Source organism: Somniosus microcephalus, unplaced genomic scaffold (assembly GCF_052327205.1).
Source record: "Somniosus microcephalus isolate GS21.2 unplaced genomic scaffold, FLI_Smic_1.0 unresolved_chr3, whole genome shotgun sequence".
NCBI classification, from domain to species: Eukaryota; Metazoa; Chordata; class Chondrichthyes; order Squaliformes; family Somniosidae; genus Somniosus; species Somniosus microcephalus.
The window spans coordinates 10,257,784-10,265,468 of NW_028225181.1; the positions used below are offsets into that span (position 1 = coordinate 10,257,784).

Consider the following 7,685-nt stretch of genomic DNA (forward strand, 5'->3'; position numbering starts at 1 on the left):
TATTCTGTATCTAACCCGTGCTGTACCTGCCCTGGGATTGTTTGATGGGACAATGTAGGGGGATATTTACTCTGTATCTAACCCGTGATGTACCTGCCCTGGGCGTGCTTGATGGTACAGTGTAGGGGGAGCTTTACTCTGTATCTCACCCCTGCTGTACCTGCCCTGGAATTGTTTGAATGGACAGTGCAGAGGGAGATTTGCTCTGTATCGAAGCCGTGCTATAGCTGCCATGGGACTGTTTGTTGGGGACAGAGTAAAGGGCGCTTTAATCTGTATCTAACCCGTGCTGTACCTGCCCTGAGAGTTTATGATGGGACAGTGTAGAGTGTACTTTACTCTCTATCTAAACAGTGCTCTTGCCCTGGGAGTTTTCGATGCGGACAGAGTAGAGGGAGCATTAATCTGTATCTAGCCCGTGCTGTAGCTGCACTGGGAGTGTTTGATGGAACAGTACAGAGGGAGCATTAATCTGCATTTAAACCGTGCTATATCTGCCCTGGGAGTGTTTTTGGGGCAGTGTAGAAGCAGCTTTACTCTAAATCTAACCCGTGCTCTACCTGCCCTGAGAGTGTTGATGGGACAGTGTAGAGGGAGCTTTACTCTATATCTAACCCATGCTGTATCTGCCCTGGGAGTGATTCGTGGGACAGTGTAGAGGCAGCTGTACTCTGTATCAAACCCGAGTTGTACCTGCCCTGGAGGTGTTTGATGGGACAGTGTAGAGGGAGCTTTACTCTGTATCTAACCCGTGCTGTACCGGCCCTGGAAATGTTTGAATAGACATTGTAGAGTGACGTTTGCTCTGTATCTTAGCTGTGCTATAGCTGCCCTGGGATTGTTTGATGGGGGCAGTATAAAGGGCGCTTTAATCTGTATCAAACCCGTGCTGTACCTGCCCTCGGAGTGTATGATGGGAACATGTAGAGGGTACCTTACTCTGCATCTTACCAGTGATGTTGCCCTGGGAGTGTTTGATGGGGACAGTGTAGTGGGAGCTTTACGCTGTATCAACCCCGTGCTGCAGCTACACTGGGAGTGTTTGATGGAACAGTACAGAGGGAGCATTACTCTGTATTTAACCCGTGCTATACCTGCCCTGGGAGAGTTTGATGGGACAGTGTAGAAGGAGCTTTACTCTATATCTAATCTGTGCTCTACCTGCCCTGGGAATGTTTGATGGGACAGTGTAGAGGGAGCTTTACTGGGTGTCTAACCTGTGCTGTAACTGCCCTGTGTCTGTTTGATGAGACAGTGCAGAGATAACTTTACTCTCTATATAACCCGTGCTTTACATGCCCTGGGAGTGTTTCATGGGACAGTGTAGAGTGAGCTTAACTCTGTAACTAACGCGTGCTGTTCGTGCCCTGGGAGTGTTTGATGGGACAGTGTAGAGGGAGCTTTACTCTGCATCTAATCCGTGCTGTACCTGCCCTGGAATTGATTGAATGGACAGTTTAGAGGGAGCTTTACTCTGTATCTAACCCGTGCTGTACCTGCCCTGGGAGTGTTTGATGGGGCAGTGTAGAGGGAGCTTTACTCTGTATCTAACCCGTGCTGTACCTGCCCTGGGAGTGTTTGTTGGGACAGTGTAGAGGGAGCTTAACTCTGTATCTAACCCGTGCTGTACCTGCCCTGGGAGTGTTTGATGGGACAGTGTAGAGGGATCTTTACTCTGTATCTAACCCGTGCTGTACCTGCCCTGGGAGTGTTTGATGGGGCAGTGTAGAGGGAACTTTACTCTGTATCTAACCCGTGCTGTACCTGCCCTGGGAGTGTTTGTTGGGACAGTGTAGAGGGAGCTTAACTCTGTATCTAACCCGTGCTGTACCTGCCCTGGGAGTGTAAGATGGTACAATGTAGAGGGTAGTTTACTCTGTTTCTAAACAGTGCTGTTGCCCTGGGAGAGTTCGAAGTGGACAGCTTAGAGGGAGCTTTAATTTGTATCTTCCCCGTGCTGTAGCTGCACTGGGAGTGTTTGATAGATCAGTACAGAGGGAGCATTACTCTGTATTTAACCCGTGATATACCTGCCCTGGCAGTGTTTGCTGGGACAGTGTAAAAGGAGCTTTACTCTATATCTAACCAATTCTCTATCTGCCCTGGGAGTTTTTGATGGAACAGTGTAGAGGGAGCTTTACTCGGTATCAAACCGGTGCGGTTCCTGCCCTGGAAGTGTTTGATGGGACAGTGTAGAAGCAGCTTTACTCTATGTCTAACCTTTGCTCTACTTGCCCTGGGAGTGTTTGATGGGACAGTGTAGAGGGAGCTTTACTGGGTATTAAACCTGTGCTGTACCTGCCCTTTGTGTGTTTGATGAGACAGTGCAGAGAGAACTTTACTCTGTATCTAACCCGTGCTGTACATGCACTGGGAGTGTTTCATGGGACAGTGTAGAGGCAGCTGTACTCTGTATCAAACCCGAGTTGCACCTGCCCTGGAGGTGTTTGATGGGACAGTGCAGAGGGAGCTTTACTCTGTATCTAACCCGTGCTGTACCGGCCCTGGATTTGTTTGAATGGACATTGTAGAGGGAGCGTTGCTCTGTATCTTAGCTGTGCTATAGCTGCCCTGGGATTGTTTGATGGGGACAGTGTAAAGGGCGCTTTAATCTCTATCAAACCCGTGATGTACCTGCCCTCGGAGTGTATGATGGGAAAGTGTAGAGTGTACCTTACTCTGTATCTTACCAGTGATGATGCCCTGGGAGTGTTTGATGGGGAGCGTAGTGGGAGCTTTAAGCTGTATCTACCCCGTGCTGCAGCTGCACTGGGAGTTTTTGATGCAACATTACAGAGGGTGCTTTACTCTGTATTTAACCCGTGATATACCTGCCCTGGGAGAGTTTGATGGGACAGTGTAGAAGGAGCTTTACTCTATATCTAACCCGTGCTCTACCTGCCCTGGGAGTGTTTCATGGGACAGTGTCGAGTGAGCTTAACTCTGTAACTAACGCGTGCTGTTCATGCCCTGAGTTTGTTTCATGGGACAGTGCAGAGAGAGCTTTACTCTGTATCTAACCCATGCTGTACCTGCCCTGGGAGTGTTTGATGGGACAGTGTAGAGGGAGCTTTACTCTGTATCTAAACCGTGCTGTACCTGCCCTGGATTTGAATGAATGGACAGTGTAGATGGAGATTTATTCTGTATCCGACCCGTGCTGTACCTGCCATGGGAGTGTATGATGGTACAGTGTAGAGGGTAGTTTACTCTGTTTCTAACCAGTGCTATTGCCCTGGGAATGTTCGAAGTGGACAGCTTAGAGGGAGCTTTAAACTGCATCTGCCCCGTGCTGTAGCTGCACTGGGAGTGTTTGATAGAACAGTACAGAGGGAGCATTACTCTGTATTTAACCCGTGATATACCTGCCCTGGGAGTGTTTGCTGGGACAGTGTAGAAGGAGTTTTACTCTATATCTAACCTTTGCTCTATCTGCCCTGGGAGTGTTTGATGGAACAGTGTAGAGGGAGCTTTACTCGGTATCAAACCGGTGCTGTCCCTGCCCTGGAAGTGTTTGATGGGTCAGTGTAGATGAAGCTTTACTCTATATCTAACCTTTGCTCTACCTGCCCTGGGAGTGTTTGATGGGACAGTGTAGAGGGAGCTTTACTCGGTTTCTAACCCGTGCTGTACCTGCCCTTTGTGTGTTTGATGGGACAGTGTAGAAGGAGCTTTAGTCTGTATCAAACCCGAGTTGTACCTGCCCTGGAGGTGTTTGCTGGGAGAGTGTAGAGGGAGCTTTACTCTGTATCTAACCCGTGCTGTAACGGCCCTGGAATTGTTTGAATGGACATTGTAGAGGGAGCTTTGCTCTGTATCTTAGCTGCGCTATAGCTGCCCTGGGATTGTTTGATGGGGACACTGTAAAGGGCGCTTTAATCTGTATCAAAACCCGTGCTGTACCTGCCCTCGGAGTGTATGATGGGAAAGCGTAGAGGGTACCTTACTCTGTATCTTACCAGTGATGTTGCCCTGGGAGTGTTTGAATAAGAGAGCATAGTTGGAGCTTTAAGCTGTATCTATCCCGTGCTGCAGCTGCACTGGGAGTTTTTGATGGAACAGTACAGAGGGAGCTTTACTCGGTATCAAACCAGTGCTGCTTCTGCCCTGTGTGTGTTTGATGAGACAGTGCAGAGACAACCTTACTCTGTAACTAACATGTGCTGCACATGCCCTGGGAGTGTTTCATGGGACAGTGTAGAGAGAGCTTAACTCTATAACTAACCCGTGCTTTACCAGCCCTGAGAGTGTTTGATGGGAATTGTCGGGGGAGCTTTACTTTGTATCAAACACGTGCTGTAGCTGCCCTGGATATGTTTGATGGGACAGTGTAGAGGGAGTTTACTCTGTATCCACCCCGTGTTCTACCTGACCTGGAAGTGTTTGATGGAACAGTGTAGAAGGAGCTGTACTCCTTATCTAAACCGTGCTGTACCGGCCCTGGATGTGTTTGATGGGACAGTGTAGAGGGAGTTTACTCTGTATCTACCCCGTGTTGTACCTGACCTGGGAGTGTTTGATGGGACAGTGTAAAGGGCGCTTTAATCTGTATCTTACCCGTGCTGTACCTGCCATGGGAGTGTATGATGGGAAAGTGTAGAGGGTACTCTACTCTGTATCTAACCAGTGATGTTGCCCTGGAAGTGTTAGATGGGGACAGCCTAGTGGGAGCTTTAATCTGTATCTACCCCGTGCTGTACCTGCACTGGGAATGTTTGATGGAACAGTACAGATGAAGCATTACTCTGTATATAACCCGAGCTATACCTGCCCTGGGAGTGTTTGATTGGACAGTGTAGGAGGAGCTTTACTCTATATCTAACCACTGCTGTACATGCCCTGTGTGTGTTTGATGAGACAGTGCAGAGATAACTTTACTCTGTATCTAATCCGTGCTGTACATGCCCTCGGAGTGTTTCATGGGACTATAGAGTGAGCTTAACTCTGTATCTGACCCGTGCTGTACCTGCCCTGAGAGTGTTTGATGGGACAATATAGCGGGAGGTTTACTTTGTATCTAAGCCGTGCTGTTCCTGCCCTGGGAGTGTTTGATGGGACAGTGTAGAGGGAGCTTTACTCTGTATCTAACCCGTGCTGTAGCTGCCCTGAGAGTTTTCGATGTGACAATGTAGGATGAGCTTTACTCTGTATCTAACTCTGTGCCGTATCTGCCCTGGGAGTGTTTGATGGGACGGTGTCGAGGGAGCTTTACTCTGTATCAAACCCTGTGCTGTACCTGCCCTGGGAGTGTTTGATGGGACAGTGTAGAGGGAGCTTTACTCTGTATCTAACCCCGTGCTGTACCTGCCCTGGGAGTGCTTGATCGGACAGTGTAGAGGGAGCTTTACTCTGTATCTAACCCGTGCTGTACCTGAGTGGGGCTCCGAATTGCCTCACCCCTTTAAGGGTTTTAAAGTGAATAAATCTCCTCCGGTATTAGATGCAGATCCGCTTCTCCACCAACTGTTTCAAGGCCACTCCCTCCCTACCGACGTCTCCACCCGAATTGGAAAATCAACGGACTAATGTACGGCTTGGAAGAGGCTGACGTCCCTGAATATGACCTCATGTCATTAACGTAAGAAATTCTAAAGGAAAATCATGACTTTTAAAAGTTGACTCACGCTTCAGCCTTGTCTTCGGCACCCACGGGCTTTGCTCCACCATCATTGAGGATGGGGCTCTTTTTCCTCCCATTAGTTGTTTAATTGTCCACCGCCATTCACGACTGGATGTGGCAGGACTGCAGAGCTTCGATTTGTTCCACTTATTGTGGGATTGCTCAGCTCTGTCTATAGCATGCTGCTTCCACTGATTAGCATGCATGTAGTCTGGTATTGCAGATTCCCCAGCTTGGCTCCTCATTTTTAGGTACGTCTGGAGCTGCTCCTGACTTTCTCTTCCGCACTCCTCATTGAACCATGCTTGGTCCCCTGGCTTGATGATAATGGCAGAGTGAGGGATATGCCAGGCTGTGAGGTTACAGATTGTGGTGGAATACAATTCTGCTGCTGATGGCACACAGCGCTTCATGGATGCCCAGTTTTGAGCTGTTGGATCTGTCCTGAATGTGACCCTCTTAGCACAGTGGCACACAGTGAATCTTGGTGTGCGTGTACATAGATCCCTGAAGGCAGCAGGACAGGTGGATAAGTTGGTTAAAAAGGCATATGGGATACTTGCCTTCATTAGCCGAGGCATAGGATATAAGATCAGGGAGTTTAGGGAGCTGTAGAAAATGCTCGTTAGGCCATAGCTTGAATACTGTGTGCAGTTCTGGTCGCCACGCTATAGGAAGGAAGCGATTGCATTGGAGAGGGTGCAGAGGAGATTCAACAGGATGTTACCTGGGCTGGTGTGCTTCAGCTATGAAGAGAGACTGGACAGGCTGGGGTTATTTTCCTTAGAGCAGAGAAGGCTGAGGGGGGACCTGATTGAGGTGTACAAAATTATGAGGGGCATAGATAGGTTAGATTAAAAAGGAAATTTTCCCCTTCGTAGAGGGATCAATAACCAGGGGGCACAGATTCACGGTAAGGGGCAAGAAGTTTAGAGGGGATTTGAAGATAAACTTCTTCACCCAGAGGGTGGTTGGAATCTGGAACTCACTGCCTGAAAGGGTGATAGAGGCAGGAACCCTCACAACTTTCAAGAAGCATTTAGATGAGCACTTGAAACGCCACAGCATACAAGGCTACGGACCAAGGGCCTTAAAATGGGATTAGAATAGATCGGACTTGAGGCCGACGTGGACACGATGGGCCGAAGGGCCTCCTTCTGTGCTGTATAACTCTAGGACTCTATGACTATGACAATACAACGGAGAGTGTCCTCAGAATGTAAACGGAAACCTGTCTCCAGAAGGACTGTACGGTGGTCACTCCTTCCAATACTGTCGTGGACAGATGCATCGGCGACAGGTAAATTGTTTAAAACGAGGTCAGATATGTTTTTCCCTCATGTTGGTTCTCTCACCATCTGCCACATGCCGATTCTGGAAGCTATCGTTCAGGCCTCGACCTGCTTGGTCAGTAGTGGTGCTACTGAACCACTCTTGGTGATGGACATAGGATTCACCTTCCCTGAGTAAATTGTGTGCCCTTGCTACCATCAGTGCTTCTTCCAAGTGGTGTTCCACATGGGGGGCTACAGATTCATCAGCTGAGGTAGAGCAGTAGGTGGTAATCAGCACGATGTTTCCTTGCCCATGCTTGACCTGAATCCATGAGACTTCGTTATGTCTAGATGCAATGTTGAGTACTCGCAGGGACTATCACACCCGATTATATACCACTGTGCCCCCATGTCAGGTGTGTCTGTGCTGCCGTTAGGACAGGACATACCCAGGGATGGCGATGGAAGAGTCGGTGAGGTTGTCTGATAGGTACGGCTCTGTGAGTATGAATATGCGAGAATTCAATGCTTCCAGAGTGTTTCATTGATTATTGAGAGGCTAACAGGGTATTTGTCTCATTGGTTAATATTTTTAGCGTTTTCCACTGATTCCCTCGTATCAAACCTTTGCTCCTTTTAAATATTGTTCCCTTCTGCAACACATCATGTCTTGCTCGGCTGGGTGAGGTCACTCACTATAAAACAGTTGTTGTTCTTGTTCTAGTTTCAGGCAGTAGTGAAATTGCTGGTCTAACCCGCCTGCCCTGGGAACCAGATGCAGGCACTAAGGC

General features: G+C 48.5%; 1 pseudogene; it reads right to left on the minus strand.

Moving 5' to 3' along the window:
• Positions 1-947: 947 nt before the first annotated feature.
• On the minus strand, positions 948-5,667 carry LOC147091191 (uncharacterized; annotated as a pseudogene).
• Between the last annotated feature and the right edge of the window lie 2,018 nt (positions 5,668-7,685).